We start from the raw sequence: 21,183 nt of genomic DNA on the forward strand, positions 1-21,183 counted from the left end.
GCTGCTTTTTTTTTATATAGTTTTATTTTTATTGAGTTATATTTCTTTGCTGCTTTTAATATTCTCTCTTTATCTTTAATTTTTGTCATTTTTAAAAATGGAGGTGCTGGGGATTGAACCCAGGACCTTATGTGTACTAAGCATGTGCTCTACCACTGAGCTATTAGCCCCACCCTAACTTTTGTCATTTTAATTGCAATGTGTCTTTGTGTGTTCCTCTTTGTGTTTGTCCTGTATGGGACTCTCTTCCCTTCCTGGACTGGGTGGCTGTTTCCTTTCCCAGGTTAAAGAATTTTTCAGCTATTATGTTTTCAAATATGTTCTCAGCCCCTTTCTCTCTTTTCCTTCTGGGACCCTATAATGTGAATGCTAGTGTGCCTGATGTCCCAGAGGTCTCTTAAACTGTCTTAATTTCTTTTTATTACTTTTTTTTTCTATTCAGCATCAGTGATTTCCACTCCTCTGTCTTCCAGCTCTCTGATTTGTTCCTCTGTATCATTTAGTCTACCATTGATTCCTTTTAATATATTTTCCTTCTGTGTTTGGTTGTTTTTTATATGTTCTACCTCTTTGTTGAAAACTTCTAACTTCTTGTTCTTGTGCATCCATTCTTCTCCTGAGTTACTCCATCATCTTTGCAATCTTTACTCCAAACTCTTTCTCTGGTAGATTGCCTATCTCCACTTCACTTAGTTCTTCTTTTGAGGTTTTATTTTGTTCCTTTGTCTGGAATATGTTACTTTGCAGCCTCATTTTCTCTAAATTGCTATTGGTATTTTTATGTATGTAGTAGGTTAGTTACCTTTCTCGACCTTGGAGAAGTGACCCTCTGTAGGAGGTGTCCTGTGTGTCTCTGCCGTGCTCTCTCCTCTCGTCACCTAAGCTATATGCTCCAGGGATTCCCCCTAAGTGGGCTGTGTGGGTCCTTCTGCTGTGGAGGGTGAGCTCTGCGGGTGGTCCGGTGGGCTTGTTTGGCCCTGGGCTCAGTATCTTGCCAGGCCCTGCCTTGTGCGAATGCTGCTGGCTGCTGGTTAGCAGGGCCTGGTCACAAGACAGTGGACTGCAGAACCCCAGGGGACCCCAGGACTAGTGCTGGCTGACTAGTAGGTGGAGTCAGGGTCCAGAAGACTCTGGGGCTGTTGACCTCCCCACTGGTGAGTGGAGCCAGGTCCTGGGGTTAATGCCCGACGGCTGGCAAGCAGAGCCCGGTCCTGGAGTCTGGCTGCAGGGCCCAGGGATCCCGGAGCTGACTCCTGACAGAGTTGGGTATGGGGTCCAGGGTCCCAAAGCTCATGTTGGCCTGCTAACAGTCAGGGCCGGGGCCCAGCTGGTCCCAGGTAAGGTCTGGCCTACTTAGCCTTTGGGACTGGGGTTTTCTTGCATCTGTTGTCTGTCCCCTGGTGTGAGGCTGGCCCAGAGGCTAGTGCAGGTTTTCTGGAGGGCAGGGCCGGTGCCTGCCCACTGGTGGACGTAGCTGGGTCTGGGGCCTCCGGTGGGCAGGGCCATACCTAGGGGCACGTCTAGAGGAGGCAGTGGGCGCAGAAAGACTTCAGGCAGCCTGCCTGCTGATGGGTGGGGCTGCGTCCTCACCTAGTTAGTCCTTAGGCCTGAGGCGTCCGGCACTGGTGCCACAGGCGGCTGGGTGGGGCCGGGTCTCGACGCTAATGAGCTCTAGGGCGGGTCCCACCTGGTGCCGCCAGCACAGCGTCCGGCTTTCAGCTTCTGGCCTCCGGCTTCTGGGTTCCGGCTTTCACAGCGGAGCAAGCTCCCAAGTTTGCAGCTGCCAGTTTCTACGTCCCCAGGGTGAGCCGCAGCCCCGCCTCTCCGGGAGACTCTCCAAGACCAGCAGGTACGTCTGGCCCAGGCTCTTACCAAATCACTGCTTTTGCCCTGGGCCGAGGTGCATTTGAGCTTTTGCGTGCGCCTTTAAAAGTGGAGCCTCTATTTCCCCCAGTCCTGTGGGGCTCCTGCAGTAAAGCCCCACTGGCCTTCAAAGCCAAATGTTCTAGGGGTTCGTCTTCTCAGTGCAGGACCTCTGGGCTGGGGAGCCGGACGTGGGGCTTAGAACTCTCACTCCTGTGGGAGAACCTCTGCACGGTAATTATTCTCCAGTTTGTGGGTGGCCCACCTGAGGATACGGAACTTGACTGTGGTGGGAGTTTGCCCCTCCTGACTGTCTTGTGGTTCCTCTTGCATGTCTTTAGTGGTCAAAGAGCTTTTCTGATAGGTTTCAGTTTTTCACGGATGGTTGTTCTGCAGATAGTTGTGATTCTGGTGTACGCCGTGCTTAGCTCGCATGTTGTCAGTAAATAAAAGGAAATTCAGTGCTAGCATTTATGACAGAGCACGCAACATGATAAAGAGGAATTTGGACTGAAAAAAAGAGATAATCCTAAAATGCTTAAGACAATTTGCAACAGCACTTTAGGACTGAAACAGACTTGCAGCATCTTTCTTTTCTAAGAACTGTTGGTTGTCAGCCCAATGAAATAAGAAACGAGCCCTACTGGTATTATTAAAAGCTAAGTGCATGAAAGAAAAACAGGAAATCTATTAAACGCTGCCAAAAGCTTCAGCTCATTATGAATATCCCCATGTAGCAGCCAATAATCCAATAATAATATTGTGTTTTAAATAATATACCTAAATATAGCTCATTACAAATAATTTTGGTTTGACACTCCATAAATGTGTTGGAGTGAATTTTTTTAGTTCAAAGATCTTCATTTTAGTAACATTTCATAAAATTTGACTATTAAGTAAGATAAACCTCTTAAGAAACAGTACATGACAACATAAAATACCTAAAATGTTCATCTTTTCTTTCTTTAAATCTATAGACTGCCTTCCTGTAGCTACTGTCAATGTTGATAAACTAAGCTTCACTTAGTTGTCCTAACTCATCTGGATCTACTTTGCTATCTCTCAACATTTTTTCATACAGATTTGTTTTCTTGGCATCTTTCTTCTAAACACCTCAACATGCCAGTTTTCAGTTTGGTGTTTTGCTTCTTAGGTCTGTTATATCAAATAAACTTAGACTCTTGGGTCCCTTCTAATATTCCCCCACCATTCACTGCCCCCAGTTTTTTTTTTTCCATTTTTTTACTTCTTAATTTCTCAGAAGACTCCTCACAGGAAATTTTTAACTAAGTGAAAAATTTGTGAAAAGACTATGGTAAGTTCAGATGTTAGCTTCATGTATAAAGAGATACAAATTTTAGAAAGATGCATATAGGAAAAACATTTTAGAAAAAATTTAGGAAGGGATGGGCAGTACTCTCAGGAAAATTTACCATATTAAAATGAGGGGGGGTAGGGTCTAGTTCAGTGGTAGAGCATGTGCTTAGCATGCATAAAGTCCTAGGTTCAATCCCCAGGACCTCCATTAAAATAAATAAATAAACCTAATTATCTCCCTCCCCCAGCAGAAAAATAAATAAATACAAGTTTAAAAAATGAAATAAGGGAGAAATTTGGGATGAACAATATACTGTAAGAGATTCTGCTCTGTGGTAAAACCAAAATGAATTAAATCAATAGAATTAGACAAATGTGATTCAGAAAGCAAAAGATGTTCCTAGACAGATGAATGAATAAGGAAGAGATGGAATATATATATATATATATATATATATACACACATACATACATATAATGGAATATTATTCTGCCTTTAAAAAAATTTTTGCAATATGCAACTACATGGATATACCTTGAGGACATTATGCCAAGTGAAATAAGCCAGTCACAGAAAGACAAACCCTGCATGATTCCACCTATATGAGGTATCTGTTCCTTTTCTTACCTATGGTAAGGTGAATGCTGATTATTCTCTAAATGCCCTCTCAAAAGATTCCGTTTGCTTGATGTTCTATTTGTGTTTTTATGTGTACCTGCAGGCTGAACCAATTTATGGCCTCCTTTTCATTCCAACAGAACATGTGAATTTTTAAAAATTTATTTTATACTCCCAGGAAAGAAAGAAATTGAATCATCTTCTTTGCTTTGATTAGAAAAGTGTTAAAAAGTCAGGGTAGGGTCCAGAGCTCAGTGAGAAGAAAATCTCCAAGCAGTTTCCACAAAAACCAGGACATTTTGTCAGATAAGGTCTAAATCTGAAAGTTTTCTTTTTCTTTCTATTAGTCGTGTTATCCAAAAGTTGCAGATATAGCCAAAGAAAAGTCACTAAAATCTGAGATGGAAGAGACAAGGCAGGAGTGGAAGGCTGCTCAGTAGCATCCACTTCCCCTGAAGGGCATATGACCAGGAGAAGATTTTACTGGTAGATTTGACACTTTAAAGTTAGTAGGATAGAGAAAGAGACATGTTAGCTGATGAAAGAGTGCAGCGGAACAGGTCAATGAACTCTTGGGCTGTTGTTCAAGAGATGTGAGCCTCTTCGGTTGAGAACATGCTGTCCTCTGCTCCTTTTCTTTCTTCCTTATAAAAGGATAACGTATTTATTGATTATGTTAACAGAAGGAAAGTGAAATGAGCTAGAAATTAGATAAGTAAACCTGTGTCATCAGAGAGTCTGTAGGGAGATGGGAGGCTGCATGAAACGTTTCGGAATGATTGGGTAGGAGGTGTTAGGAGAGGCAGAGAGAATGCAGCTGTGAAAGAATCAGGCCAGTTGTTTAATCTCATGTAGTCATTCGGAAGATCAATTATATGTTTGAAAATGTAGGTTTCAATTCAGTAAGTATATTTTTAGTGCCTAGCCTGCTCAGGCCATGTGTAATACTCGAGACGTGTAAGAACCTTATAACTGCAATCAAAGTGCTTACAGCAATATTTTCCAAGTTTGTAATCAGTGTTGTTCAAAAGTTTTAAGATAAGCATCACCTGTGGGTGTTGAAGCGGGCAAATGAGGCACTAGTGTTAAGAGCTTTAATTGGCAAAATACTTCTGGAGACCAGATTGTTGCTATAAATCAAAAGCTTAAAATTTTGTGTATTGGATGCTCAACATCACTAATTATTAGGGAAATGCAAGTGCACATCAACAACCACAATGAGATTGCTAGGGCTGCTGTAACAAGACTTCACAGATCCGGTGCTTACACAGCAGACGTTTATATTCTCACAGTACTGGAGCTGGAAATCCAAGACAGGGAGTTAGCAGGTTTAGTTTCCTCTTAGGCCTCTCTCTTCATTTGCAAATGGCCACTTTCGCACTGTGTTCTCACATGGGCTTCCCTCTATATGCATGGAAAGAGAGACAGATCTCTGATATTTCTTCCTCTTCTTAAGCGCACCAGTCCTACTGGATGAGGCACCCATCCTCATGGCCTGATTTAACTTGAATTCCATTCTTAAAGCCCCTGTTTTCAAGTACAGTCCTACTGGGGGTTAGGACTTCCATATAGGAATTTGTTGCAGGGGGTGGGGAAGCAGTTAATTTAACTCATAACAACCTCATTGTTTACAATAGGCAAAAATTAGAAATAGTCCAAATACCCCCCTATAGGAAATTAACTCAACACATGGCTGGACGTTCATACAATGGAATGCTATGCAGCCATTAAATAAGATGATTTACATGTATATTTATTAACATGTAAAGATGCCATGATATAGTGTGGTGAAAAAAGACATGTTTCAAAGCAGCATGTATAGTATGATCTCATTGTGTAAGTACAGAAAAATGCATACACAAATGTATTTTTGTATTTCTCTCTCTTTCACCTTCCCCTTTGTATATAGATAATCGTCTGAAAAGATATACATAATATAGTAAAGCTAGGAATAATTGTATTCGTTGGTGGATTTTGGTTGAGTTTTGCCTTCTATTTCAAAGTGATTTTAATGCCTGAATATTTGAATATATGCATATTTTATTCATATATTCCTCAATATGAAGTTGCTTTCATTTAAAAATTTATTACAATTGTGACTGTAACTTACAAAGAAATGAGAATCTTCAGGGCTTAAAAGGTTATCTGAAATAAATAAACCAAGGAATCTATTGGTTATTTACCAATATCCCCCTAGGTTAGCACCAAAACCCAGAGGCTGCAAGTTTCACTCGAGTTCTGTGGACTACATTTTCAACACATATATATCTGTTTCCTGCACTTTTCCATTTGGGCAGTGTTCTTCAGAAAGTCTCATTCTTAATGCTGAGAAATGATTACTCTTGTGCTCAGGGTCACATAGGAGTCATTATGGGAGCCCAGGTGAAACAGCCTCTCATCTCTGTATCTGCCCGCCATGCTTGTATCTCTGTATAAACACCCATTGGATGCGTTTTTGTAAACTTTGTAACCAAAGATCTCTAAATAAGCATTTTTAATGGAAAATCCCATGTAACCGTGTTGAGAATACTTTTTCATTGAGGAAGAGGGGAAACAGCCCATTAAATATTGTTATTTTGTATGTATAAATTAAGTGTCTGCTGGTTATTAAAAGCCTTCTGTGATGTGTTCAGTTGAAATTAATTCCCTTCCTTCTCCATGTTTCTCCTGAACTTTACCTGTTTTATCTCATTCAGGTTTGCATCATATAATGTTGAGAGTAATGATGATAATAATGAACCCTTGGTGATTAGTAAATCAAAGTTTAGACAGATTAGCTGATTTGTTCAAGGTTGTGTTCCTTATAAATAAAGTACTAAGATTCAGTTTGGGGGAAAAAAACCAAAAAACAAAAGCACAGCCATCTGAAAGTTCAAGGGTTCCTTTATACCTAACTGGCAAGCATGGCATTTGGAGCTGTCTAATGGCAAAGCCACCATATGGTGAGTGGAAAGTCAGAATTCCTCTTTGCCAGAGCAGCTGAAAATGACCCTTGTGTTTCATTAGCATCTAGTGACCACTCAGTAATTTCCATGAGTGTAGGTCCATGTGTTCTTTCTATCCATTACTCCCTGTCACAAAACCTGTGTGCCAAATAATTTGTTGAATAAAAGACTAGTGCATAAAGGAAACATTCGAAATGACAGTTTTTAAATGAATATCCATGCCAAATCTTCTCTCAATCAGCTCTAGAAGAGGAATTTCATGTTGTATATGACTGATAAAATTCACTTTAAAAGATTTTCTTCTTGACTTTAAAAATTAATACAAGTAATTCACATCCTTAAAGAAAAATAAGAAATTACAGATAAGCAAAGTGAAAAAATTGAAACTACCCATAATCCCAATGCGTAGAGATAAGTTGTATCAGTGTCCTGGCATGCAGCTCCCTTCGCTGGAGGTAATGCTCAGCAGACTGGGGCTCCCTTTCCCAGAAAACCACTGGGCACGCAGGAGGATTTGAACCGGCACAGGGGTTGTAATCCTGGACCTGACACCCTGCACTGCAAGGGCTGATTTCAGAATCACCACAGATAAGCGGCAGTGACAATAGCAGCTGGAAAATCTCTGTAAACGGGATGTGTCTTCCAGTTTCTTCCAGTTCTTTTCACCACGATGTTTTTAGAAGTTGTAAAAGCTCTTTTGAATTGACTGTGTATCTTGCACAATTCAGAAGAGGGACTCCCACCCCCTCACCATAGATTGACGGCACTTGTTGCCTGGCACAGAAGTGATCAAATTAGACTGTATTTGAAAAATAAAAGCTCTGTTTTTATTTGTACTTCAGGTTGGACCCATTACGTAAATTACGTGACAGTGACCAATCTAATACAAAAATTTTAACCTAGCAGGTTTAATTTATGTATTGATACGCCCCAGGTGTGTAGAAGACTGCCCAGTTCATAGCAAATGATTGAATTAATTCATTTTGGAAAAGTTTTTGGAAGGGGAGTCGCTGCCCCCAAAGGCCTATCTTTAATGCTTTAGATGCATATTGTCAGAATACCCACATTGAGACCTGCAGGTAATACTAAGGTCCTTACAGGTGAATGGCTCCAGGTTTCCTCACTAATCCTCTGTGTTCTTTTTCTTTTTCTTTTTTTCCACGTTCACCATTGACAGATAAACAACAATAAAGACACGTAGGAGATCTCCCAGCTAACTTTGTTTTGAAGGACATCTATAGCTATTTCATTGTAATAGCTACCGTTTATTGTAACTCTGGGTCAAGTGCACCACACCCATTATCTATTCTACCAATTGGATATTGTTAGTCTGCCTACCTTACAAACCAAGGACTGAGCCTCAGAGAAGGGAAATTATGTTCACATAACTACTAAGTAGCAGAGGCTGGATTTAAGGGCTAGTGTATGTCATTTAAAAACCCATCCATTTGATCACTGCTTGTCACAGTTTACAAGGGATTTAGAAAACATGGACATCCTCAGGTGAGGGAAATAGGAATACAGATTTTTACTATGCTCTGATTTTTAGCAGGTGCTAAATTGTGTCCCTTGATTACAGTGACTCTAAGAAGCAGAAAGTCTAAAGGGAAAAGGCTCCAGGGAAGATCTGCAGACAGAGCCAATCCCTTCTATCAGAGACGTGCAGGAGGTAAAGATGCTCTGAGAACTGCAAGCACCAAAACAGTTTCTGAGTTTAACATGGTGTCTTTGGGAAAAATATGATTTTTCCTGCTAAAGTACCAAACTGCTAAAATGATCGTAAAACCCAGCTTGAACCTTCGAGTGTCCATCTCCCAACCAGAGTGGGTAACTACACTTGTGAAACAAGAAGTTTCAAATACAGAGAAAATCAAGACTGGCTACCCCACCACTTTTTTGTGGAATGAATACTTTATTCAGTCATGTAATTGGTAATAACTAATATTCTGGAAGATTAAAAATACCATTCAATTTCAGTGGTAGTTTTATCAACTGAGTAAAATGAAGTTACATTCTAGAATATGAACTAGATGCATTGTCTAAAAAGCAGCATAAGTAATTTAATTAATTAGTTAAGGCATAAATACTGGAAGTATAGTATAAATGCCACACGATGGGGTTTTATATAAACCTCTAGTTCCTCCTTACAGAAGTCAGCTTGCTTCTTCCTATGCTGTTCAGAGTTATGCTGATCTCTCCTGGGAGATTCGGCTTCCTTGGGCTGGGTCAACTGCAGTTTGGACTCCATTGTTTGAGAGTCCAGCTCTCCGTATGAACTTGTTCGCCTTAAGGCTTTTTCCTTCTTCTCTTCATGCTCTGCATGTCTGTGGCTGATTCCATATTCCTCTAAACAGAAAAAAAATTGTATTCTTGCAATAGTATGTGTTAGTTCCATTTTTTAATTTGAGCCCTCAGTGGTATGATTTTCTATAAATTCTTCCTAGTTTAAGTAACTAGTTAGGTAAGTAATTAGTTACCACTATGGGGAATAGAGGCTTAGATCTTTTTGGTAGATTATTCCTTTTTATCAAGATGAACTATCCTGTTTTCTCCATTTAGTGCTTTTCATCTTGAATTTATTTTGTCTGTTATTTTAATTATTATTTTTGTAACTAATCACTAATACTTCTTTAAATATCCCTTTATTCTGAAGCTTCTGGACATGGATTTTAAAATCTGGGAATCTGCTTTTGATGGTAGGCATCACACACTAATATTAATTCTGATTATCTATATGTTTAGATTTATTCCTCCATTTCATTTTGTACCTCCAGTTTTTCAAGATTTCTAGTCTTAAAAAATTGTGTCTATCTTTTGCTAGGTTGAGCTAGTCTTTTAAATCTACCTATCTTTTGGGGGGTTAATTTAGTTTTCTTCGTGGTTTTTTTTTCCCTTGTATTTATTTGAAAGTTATACATTTTGTTTTTAACCCTTGTGATTATCCTTACACTTTAACACACATATTGAAATATAATTTCAATAAAGTCTCAAATTCATTAGTATTAAAATTTCCATCTAGACAAGATAAGAGCAAGAACTCCTTTCTACTGTCTTTCTATCCACGAACTCCTACGTTATATTTTGGTAAAATGTAAAATCTTATATCCCAATTTTTAAAAATTAATACACATTTAAAAACCATTTTAAACACTAATTTCTTAAATCACCACTTCTTGCAAACTTTTTTCATCTTAGATTCAAATTTTTCTTGGTCTAGAGTACATTCACTAATAATTCTTTCAGAGACTGTTTGTTAATTATAAACTCTTCTGAGTCTTTGATTGTCAAACACTGTCATCTGGTTCACTCAACTCTCATTCAACCCTCTTCTGGCTTGCCTTCCTTTTCTTCAGAATTTGTCTTCCAGAAACTGTGGTTTCAATCCCTTAGAAACTGGATATGGCTTTGGGACCTCAGTCCTGCTAGGCAGGTGCACCCATATGAGGCTCAGAGGCAGCACTGTGCGCCTGCAAGTGAAGGCCACGTGCAGGGAGCTGATTTTGGGGGGAGCATGATACTGAGGGCATTGGATTCCTCTGGGGTTGTAGCAGAGTTCCAAAGGGCCAGTTGTGAGCATCTCGGGTGCTGAGCGTAAAGAGCCGCAGTTACCGACTCCATCAGGTGTTGTGGGTAAGTGCTCCTGCCTCCGGCTACCAGGCTCCTGTCAGTGAGGCCTGCTAGTCTCTGGTCCTCCCAGAGGTTCTGTGAGCTCCCGAAAAGCCTTTAATAATAAGTCCCTTCTGCTTAAACTTAATAGAGATGGTTCTGTGTCTGCCACGAAGAATCATAACTGAATCAACTTTTATATTTGAAAATAAGTTGCTTTGCTTTGATCTTTGAATAATAGATTCACTGGGTATGAAATGCTAGGTTCAAATATATTTCGCCTCAGAATTTTTATATTATTTTCTTTTCTTCTTGCAACTGATACCTCTGCTTCTTGTTCCTTAGTGAATATGTTTCTTCTCCCTGGAAGTTTTAAGTTTATTCTAATTGTGTCCTCCATTTATTCAGGCATGAGTTTATGTTGTTGTTTTTTCCTTTATCCTATTTAGTCCTCAGTGGGCCCATTCTGCCTGACATTTAACACAGAGACGTTCTTCTCTTTTACCCTTTGCATGTTGCCTTCCATCCATTCTCTTGGTCTCTTCTAGATCTGCCAAGTGACTGACTTCAGACTATATTTTAAAAGTTATTTTCATACCCATCACGCCTTTATTTAATAACTGCATATTATGTCCTGACGCTGTGCTTCTCAAACTTGGACATGCATACAGATCACCTGGGAATCTCAGTAAACATGAAGATTCTGATTCAGTATTGTGGGTGGCCCCTGAGATTCCATGTTGCTTACAGGTTCCCAGGAGATGCTGGGAATGCTGGTCTGCAGCCTGTACTTCATTTAGCAAGGTCTTAGGCACCATGTCCGGCATTGCAGGTACTGAAATGTGTACTGAAAGCGCAGACTCCATGGTCAGCCAGAGCGGGACTCCTCCTCCTCCACTTACTAGCCATATGAGCTTGGGAAAACTGACCCCATCTCTTTGAGAATCCCCTTTCCCCTCCACAAATAAAGATAATTGTCCCCATGTTTCAGATTTCCTGCAGTGGTTAAATGTGACTTTTAGCCTGCACATACCGTAGGGGTCATGAAATGGGAAAAGGACAACCCTGGGCTTCTGCTGTCAAGGGCAGCCTTTAATGATGCTGGACAGAAAATGCCCTTGTAGCCACATCTCTGCCCACTGGGGAGGGCTCTGTGCTCAGCTTGACCTCAGCCATGAAGTTGCTCTTTGAGTTGAAGGGATTGGAACAAATAACCCATTCCTGTTTCATCACCACACAGATGCAACCTCCACCCATAGAATAGAAACAAGCACGTTCAATTTCAATAAAGAACAACCTACAGGATCAGCCACACAAATAGAGGAAAAGTAAATCATTCCGTGATCAACAAAATATATTGAAAGACCAGACTTCTGTTAAAAACAAAGGCAAGAGTGGATATTGTGAAAAGTCTTGAGCAGACAGTGAGGGTAAGAGACTGATGTTTGGGGGGAAATCTTGACCTAACGCCATTTGACAGGTATGGTTGCTCTGAGCAGAGGGAATGAAGAAGGAAGGAAGGAAAGGCTGAGTAAATAAGGAAAGCAATCAACATTGACTGACTAGCTATTTCATCCCAGGCATTTTGCAAATATTGTCATGTAGTGTGGGGTCCACCAAGGCTGAATTCAGCCCCCATCCCCACCAAGATTCCGTCCTGTGAAAAGAACAGGGTGAACCACAAAGAGGATAAGTAGCCTCAAGCAGCACAATGAGAAGAACTGGTCCAGGCAAATATTAAAAATATTTTTTATATTGGAAATTTAGTTATAGATATGTATTTGGTTATAATCTTGCATTTGCACATACATGCCAACATTTGATTACAATTTTGCTGTTAGACCAACTTAATCAGCAGGCTACTTTAAAGGTTTATTCTTAGTACTGACATTTTTAGAAACCGAAAAATGTGGGATAACCTTTGTTAGATCAAATACAAAAAGAAAAGAGCATAAGATCACTAGACTCTTGAAAGAATGGGTGATAGTTTTCCCAAGAATAAATTTTAGCTCCGTTAATTCCCATAAAGTTTATCAGAAAATTGCTTAGTGTTTTATTAGCCATACTAATATCTTACCAGATGGAAGTCATGAATTATACTGCATAAAAAGATTCTTTCCCAAATGTGGTTTGGGGAAATTTTTTCCTTGACTAAGGACTTTCATCAGTTTTCTTAGTGGAGAAAAACCTAGAAATTTAAAAGTGAATTCCACTCAATATAAGCTTGCTATAAAACAATTAAAAGACTTTCCCCCAAGAATTGTAAGCATTTTCTCCCAGAGAGAAGGGTTGCAAGAGAGAGACCCTTATTTGACTATTTCAGCCAAGATTCAGCTTTTCAGAGTAGATTGTGATATTGTGATTTATAATAAGAAATACTATTTGGTCTTCACCCACAGATGGCTTCAGATTTGAATTGAATACCAACAGGGTATCTGAGAATTGCTTGGTATTATGTGGGAAGCCCCCCCGCAACACATGTTGGAATTGGGTCCAGGAACCCAAAAGAAAATGAGAGGGATATGCGGCACCTCATAACATATCTTTCAGGGAGGCGGTTTCTGTCCAGGTGGCCTACATGCTACGCCAGGAGCCATGTAACGTGTGCAGGACTCAGTGAGCTCACGTCTACATTTTGTTTTTTCTTTCCTTGAACCTACTGTCCACCCTTCCTCTCCCTCCTGCCCTTCAGAGCTAGGCTGACTTAAGATAGTACTTCAGGGCTGAAGAGCCAGGGAGGGACCATTAAACCTGCATCCTTCACCAGTCTCATGTGTCCCAGGGGAAAGTGCCCTGGACGAGAGCTTGTCTGGTCGTGGGTCATGGGTGGGTAGGGGTGGACAGTTGCTGCTACTATTTCCACTTGGTCCCTTGCCACTTACCAAATTAGCCTCTATTCCTTTTTCACTTTTTTAAGTGCCTGGGAATGAGTGCTCTGGTATAAATCCATGTTTTAAATCAGCTTTTCTGGTTGGTTATTTGTTTAAAGTCTCTCATTGCTTTCAAGTTAATTATCTTCTGACGTCTTCCTTTAAATCTCTGCTCTGTATTCATTGCATCATAGATCTCTTTGAGAGAAACCTGCCAGGTATCTGAGTAATTCTACATATTGTGGCAAGAAGTCCTAAGTTGTCTGATGCATTAGCAGTTGGTTTTCTGTATTCCCACTGGTTGCTTCTCAAGACTAGGGACTACAGCTTTCCCTCCTTTGATCATTCTGAAGCATTTTCTTGTTTAGTGGGGTTCTGCATCCAGTACCCAAAAGAAAGGACCGAACTATCAAATGGGTTGTTCACGGCCATTCTTTTTTACACTCCAAACTATTCCAAATCCTACTGATTGTACTTCAGGAAAATGTCCTCCTTCCCTCTCTCATTGCCTCCACCCCAGGCTCTTTCATATTTCCCTGACTTCACCTAACTCCCCTCATTAACTACAGTGGTATTCTACTTCCTATGTCATTCACCTTCAGTGTTACGTTGTTGAAACACAGACACAGTTATGTTATTTCTTCATTTAAAAGCTTTTAATTTTTCCCATTTCTTCAACATGAAATCGAGGGTAGAGTACTTTGCATAATAGGCAAAGTTATTTATTACTTGGCTTTATCTTTCTGCCTTCATGCCCTTTTCTCTAGTCACCTGTAGTTACTCCCAGTTTCCAGAAACATAAGTTGCTTCTGTTCATTCTGTTCCTGAAATACCCTATGAGCACTCCAAGCACTCCCAGTCCCCAGCTGTGTATGCTGAGTTGATATGCACTCTTCCAGACCCTTTTGTAACATGATAGATGTTTCCCTAGGAAGCTTTCACAGAAGTGCTTAGTGCTGTCTTTGTTCTGTGTTAGTATTTTGATACTAATTTTCAGTAAAACATATTCTAAATGTAAGAATGTTTTAATGCAACATAAAGTAGCTGTTCAGTCAAGTTTTGGATTCCCATTACTAGGTTAATGGCAGTGATAATGGAGCCAAAGGATTTCTAAAGACCTCTTATGGACAAATATTTATTCAGTCAGTCTGTCATTTTATTGAGAATTTACATGTTTCATGTACTTCCATACTAGGCAGAAAATACTGAGATGAACAAGACAAAGTCTCTTTCCTCATGAGGTTTACATTCTCCAGAGGAGTACTGGGGTGGAGACAATTAAAAAAAATAACCACATAACATAATACCAGGTATCAATGAGAGGAATGTTTTTAAAGGATAAAAGAGAGTGGTAGAGTGATGGAGCATCCTGAGAAGGCCTCTTGTGTGGTAACATAGGAGCAAATAGCTAAATCAAGTGAAGATCCAGGGAAGTGCAAGTGCAAAAGCCCTGTGGCAGGAATGGGCTCTGGTGTTCAAAGGCAGATGGGCAGACCTGCGCATGTACGGCAAAGAAAGTGAGGGGAGCGTGGTGAAAGAGGAGGCTAGAGATGCAGGCTGGAGGGAACATCTTGAAGGCCCACGTAAGGGGTGATGGGCAAACTGACTATATTAGGATTGTTCCTCATTTGTCTTCAGAAAGGAGAGCCCTGGAGACACTGAGCCAAGGTCCCACAGAGCGGGCTGGATCGGTTGGGAACTACATTCTGCTTCATGCTTGTACTTCTAGGCCTTCCCAAAGATGAGTTCCAGAGTATATAAGGACTGCCAAGAGGAGCAGCTCCCAGTGTTTCGTCTGCTTTCTGCTTCAGAGGTTCACAGATTGGGCAAACCCCCGACATGATCAGTGTTCACCTATGGAGGGAGGGGTAGGGAAAGTAAAAGGAGGCTCTGCCATCTTCCCATGTGCCACAGCTGGCACTGGGTGCGCGTCCCTCTTTTGGAGCCTAAGTCTGTGCTCTAAAATGTCATAAGACAGGGATCACGTGGGAAGCTTGTTAAAAATAGAGTTCCATGTTCCCCAGCATTCACAAATACAAAATATATAAATAATAAGGGTCTACTTACATAACGAGTGGTGAGGAAAGGGACACGTTTCCATTTCCATCATCTGTTGGTACAAATGAAGAGCCCTCTAAGGTACCAGGACTGTATATTTAAAGTTGCCAGTGGCAGCTGTTTTCCTAGTGATGATGAGATTTACTTGGTATACGTCTTTTGTTGTTACTCTCCTAAATAAGTCAGGGGCTCTTGCAATCATAAGTGTTTTTAGAGGTGGCCTCATTCAGGAGTTTTCACCCATAGTTATACATGCACATATTTTCCATTTTCCTCAGGTTTCATGGAACTCAGTCTTTTCTGGATCAGCACGGCCCAGAGAGAAAGAGGTGCCTGGAAGTCTCCTGTAATGGGACCCAGCGCTGGGCTTAAATGAAAAGGGCAGTGACAGAGGTTTCCCCGAGTTGCAAGGCTCTCAGTTGTTACAGTTGCCTTCCTCTTGTCATCGGCATCTGTTAGAGCGGCCAACCCCAGTGACAGATGAGAAGTAAATGTGAGATGTATCAGAAGTGTTTTTGAGCAACAGATCTTGCATAACATGACAGCAGCAAGCTGTCAGTTCTGTACGTCCCTCATCTCTAGACCTTTGCACCCTTCCCCGTGCTGCAAGCCAGCTGACCATTTATCCTGCACATGAAAAAGTAAAATGCTGGCTTACTCTCTGGCTCGGTGTCTTCCGTAAAACCCCACAGTTTGTAAGACAGGAACTCAGTGTTTCAAATGCCTTTTTTTTCCTAACTTGTTGAAATGGGGCTGGTTGGCTAGGTGGGAGCTATTACAGTTTTTTAGGCTTAAAGTACAGTTGGAAACACAGGTCTAACACTCTGCCACAAGCACCATAATGTACACATAATGGCCAGAGGATAGAGAAAGAAATGATGGGAAAATCTTTGCCACAAAAATAGTGGCTATATTTGTTTTCCAAGGGAATGCTCCAGTAATTTAAGAATCTAAAATACACCAAGTAGTTAACCCATGACCAATAAGATCTCCCATGTTCATCCAATGAGAAAACGTCCTTTGGGCATTTTCTATAGCTTTGCTTACTTGCTTTTGTTTATATGTAGTGATGAAATAGTCTTTGAATTCATCACACTCTATGATAGGTTTTCATAAGGTGTTTAGACAATGATTTGATTTGAAAGTCAGTCTCATTATCTTAGAATAACAAAGAAATCATCCATCATGATTTCAAGTGATGATTTTTCCATAAACCTAATATCTTAAGTATTCATTATTTTATTACTTCCTTTTTTCTTGACCAAAACGTATCTCCCTCTTACAGAGTTCATTTGTCAGAATAAATCTAATGTAGACACCTTTATTTATAAGATATTTGATGGAATACACAAAAATAAAATAAGACTTTAGTAGATCAGCTTGTCTGACCACATTTTTGCCCCTTGCTTTAAAGCATAATCCCTCAAACTAGCATCGGACGGGGAGGATCAGGTCTTGGCTTTCACTCACTGTCCCTAAATCTCATGTTTGGCAAAGACCATATTTTATACACATCAGGTTTGAAAAATAAATGGAATTTAACTGATCTGTCCATCTTTCTGGGAGTGAATGAAAGATAAACATACTCACAGAGAAATGCTATAGACCAGAAGAGGGTACCCGGCCTTGGTCAGGAGGAGCATGAGAGACATTACATGAGAATCCGGATGTCTTTCCAGAGCCTTTCCCGGTGCACATGCAACCCTCACACCATCCAGCAGATGGCGCCAGGCTGACTGCAAAGTCTCCTGGAAAGCATGCACGTTCTAGAGGGCCCCACATACCAAACTAGAGAACAAAGAAATGTTACACAACTCTTGGGGTCTTTATTTTTTATTCCATTATTTTAGTTGAACATAATCCTAGATGTACCTGTCGAATTCCTTTTGCTCTCCTTTTACACTACTGCTAAGGTAAATCTGGGCAGTGTTTGTTACAACAAAGAGCCAAACAAAAATGACTTAAGATTATATACATGTTTATTCTGTTCAGTTTGATCTACTGGATCTATTTGTTTTTCAATACATAATTAGCATACACAGATCTATTGTCCTTCCATATGACTTATTCATGTGGTGTAATTAAAAGTATATGGAATTGACAAGTGTAAAAGACCTTAGGATGGAAAGGAAAATTTTTTAACGGCTGTCGAGGATGTCAAGAGTTCTCTTGTTTATCCATTGATAGCTGCTCTGTTTTTCTTCAAAATTTCCTAATAAATTTTTGTGAGCAATCCACATCTAATTGTTTCTTGTAGAATATTTGGAAGGAAAATTTTTTCCTCAGTGAACAGATTTGGAAAACTCCTCAAGAGGACCTTGATTTTATTGTAGTGTTATCTGGAGAAAGAAGTAACCCCTCAGGAATGAAAACAGGTTGCCTTTCATAACTGAGCAATCACAAAATTCTATCATGGTTTTTTTACTCCCAGGACCTTGTCCCCACGATTAGTTTGTGATTTTACAACACTGCACAGTTTGTCCCAAGAAAAGCTTAGAATGATGTCTGTGTAGTAGATTCCTTCAGCTGAATTGAGAAGCTAAAGCAGGCATGTATTTCTCAGTTATCAGTGTGTGTGTGTGTTTCCTGGTGACTGTACCTTGAACCTACTCACTTCACTGCAGTTAACATGCTATGTTGTAAGCTCACGTGTCCCGTGTTTTCTTCTCCAGCTAGATTATAAACTTCATAAGAATATGCACTTTCATCCTTATATCCCCAGTGTCTAGCAGGGCTTGAGACATAGAAACTACTTACTGATGCCTGTGGTTAATTTAATAAAATGGTCACTTTATCAAAAAAGTTTAGTTTAACCAGTGACGTATAGGCTTTGTGCACAGATTTTCTTCACAAGCAATACCAAACAGCAGAATGTGGTGGTCTCTTGGCTCAAATTCCTACCAACTGGAGATGCCTTTCCTCTGCAATAGGCTGGCTCCCCTCACCTGCAGCATTTACACAGGAAAAAAATTAAAGACTCCAATCCCAAGTCCTTGGGGATTTGATGTTGAAATAACCATGAGTTTGTTCAAAATAGCATCGTCAGGAGCCTCATACAGAAAGAGCCAGTCAAAAGGCAGTGGGAAGCAGGTAGCACTTTCCTTTTGGTTGATGGCTGTCCGCAAGGATTTTTTTCTACCATTTTTAGGTGTTGGCTCACAATTCCACACAACCACTTATATTCAGTTTAGCCCTCTTTCCTTGACATATTTTGCAGTTGCTAAAAATTATACTGAAAATGAGGAGGGACATGTAAACATTAAAATCACAAAACAGAAAATACCTGCTTTTGTCATTTGGGCCCCCCACCCATCTTGAGGCAGCTGTGTTCAAAAAAATACTGAAATTATATTCCCTTTTGTTTTCCACTTTGAAGAGTGTTTAAAATTTACATAAGATGCTAATAATATGGTATTTTCTGTACAACAGTGTCTAGCTTCTGCCTCTGCGAACACTCTTCAGTCACATTTTTCCAGAAGAATAATTGTTCAGAGTTCTCATTTCTTTCCAAAAATGTTCTAGGCATTTACAAGCATATACACATACTTTTCAAATGAAATCATATTCCACAAACTATTCTACAGCAGGCGTTTTCATACATAATTCTCATCGTAGTGCTGGGTAATATTTCATCATGAGGTTGCACTGTGATTTGTTTACTCAAATCTCTTGCCAACATTTAGGTTGTTTCCTTTTTTGGGGGGCGGGGTAAAGGTAAATTTATTTAGAAATATATCAAAAGGCAAGAGAAAGGCCACGAGGTATGGGGGTTGGGTGCTCAGATTAGAGTAAAAGTAGGTACACACTCCATAGACAGAGTGCAGGCTGTTGGAAGGGGAGGGCAGCCGTGAGGGGCAGTGTTGCCAGTTTTTTGGGGCTTTGTAGCTTCATATGCTAATTAAGTGGAAAGACCAGTCTAACTATCCTGGGCAAGGGGCTGGGATTCCAGGAAGTTGGCCATTTCCCACTCTTTGACCTTTTGTGGCTAGCCTTGGGACTGTCGTGGCGCCTGTGGGCATGTTATTGACCATGCTAATATATTACAGTAGGCATATAATGAAGCTCAAGGTCTGCTAGAAGTCAGATCTCCTACTGTCTTGAGCCTTAAGGCCTACCTGGGGGTGAATCCTCAGCCATTGTGATGTTAACTGTTGTGTTGTTCCTTGAATGGCTGTGCCCTGCCCCCTTCCTGTCTCATTCCCCCATCAGAGACTTTATTCCCATTTTTTTTTTTTAACTTCTAAAGGGTGTTTCTCTGATCATCTTTCCATCTATCTTTGTACACTTGTGTATCTGTAGGGAAATTTTTCTAGTAGTGAAACTGCAGGATCAAAGGAAATTCATATTTTAAATTCTGGTAGGTATTTAAGCTGCCCCCTAAAACAGTGCACTAAGTGACTTTGCCACCGATGGTATATGTGAACACACCCCACTCCCGTTTCATCAAGCTCCTTCCCTCTGTTTTTTAATTGAGGTATAACTGACATATAACATATTAGTTTCAGGTACACAACATAATGATCTGATACTTGTATGTACTGCAAAGTGATCACCAGAATAAGTCTAGTTAACATCCATCACCACACAAAATTACACATTTTTTCTTTTTGTTATGAGAACTTTTAAGATTTACTCCCTTAGCAACTTTCAAACATATAATACAATATTGCTAACCACAGTCACCATGCTGTACCTTAGATGCCCAGGACTTACTCGCTTTATAACCGGAGGTTTGTACCTTTTGACCACCTTCACCTGTTTCACCCACCCACCACACCCACCTCCTGCAACCACCTAGGAATAACAGAGTTTGTTTGTTTGCTTGTTTTTAGATTCCACGTAGAAGTGAGGTAACACAGTATGCATCTTTCTCCATCTCACTTACTGCACTTACCTTAATGTTCTCAAGTCCATCCAACTTGCTACAGGTGGCTCCCTCTCCCTCTTTTAATCCTCAAAAAAAGAAACCCCAGATGTATTTTATTATTTACTCACAATTATTTTAAATGGTATAAATATTGGTAGATTATTTGTACAAATATAGGAATGGCAGAAGAGACAGATGATAAAGCTTTGTCATTATATGTGATGTAGTTTGTGTTATTGTTATTCCATTATTTTTGTAACAACAGAAGTCAAACATACTATTAACAAAATGTGGAAGGATAGGGACATAATCAATGTATGTATAAATTCCAATTTGTTCTGTCTCTCAGCCTCCTGCTTGCTGAGATAAAGGAAGCAGTTTTTGGCTTCCATCAGAAAAAAAGCCGAAAACCTATTACCCACGATTCCTTCCATCTTCTCTACTCAATGATGCACCAGTGACAATACAATAAATCTGCTTGTTCACGAGAGCCCCACGTAGCCTGGCTAGGAAGGTAGCACTCTGGCCTGTATCATCATACATCACCTGGAGGTGCTGCTGCCTGTGCTCTGGAGAGTGACACGGCTCCGAGTTTCTCCTTTTTGTCACTGACTCCTCCAGACATCACTGTCTTGTCAAGTGTAGCTGATTCCTGGCCATATTTCCCCTCTTCCTGCCTCCTTTCATTACTTGTACTCAGATAAATCTCTTCACTTTGACAGAAGGGGTTGAATATACAGCCTCTTTCCCTTGCAGTGATCAATACTTGAACGAGATAAGCCAGCCAACAAAGGGTGGAAGGAGCAGTAAGATGGCTCTTACCATGATTATGTCTCATGTTTGCGGTGCTTCTAACCTTCACAGTGTAATCTATAGTAATCACTTTTTAGGAGGGCATGACCACAAGATGCACACTGTTACGATGGTGCCATAAACAGACGAGAGAGGCTCTTAGGTACAGGCTGAGGGCCCTCAATCATAACACCTAATCAGGTGTACGCCTGGTCTAGCATTATTTATTTGTAACCCAAATCTCCC

At 40.3% G+C, this 21,183-nt stretch overlaps 1 long non-coding RNA gene across 1 annotated transcript in view; it reads left to right on the plus strand.

Annotated features, from left to right (window-relative positions):
* The first annotated feature begins 1,743 nt into the window (after positions 1 to 1,743).
* The window catches only part of LOC140697424 (uncharacterized), a 46,812-nt gene continuing 27,372 nt past the window's right edge, over positions 1,744 to 21,183 (plus strand). The window contains exon 1 of the long non-coding RNA XR_012074463.1: positions 1,744 to 1,849. This is a non-coding gene — a long non-coding RNA (uncharacterized lncRNA). The remainder of the gene's footprint in view (positions 1,850 to 21,183) is intronic.

This window comes from Vicugna pacos, chromosome 7 (genome assembly GCF_048564905.1).
Source record: "Vicugna pacos chromosome 7, VicPac4, whole genome shotgun sequence".
NCBI classification, from domain to species: Eukaryota; Metazoa; Chordata; class Mammalia; order Artiodactyla; family Camelidae; genus Vicugna; species Vicugna pacos.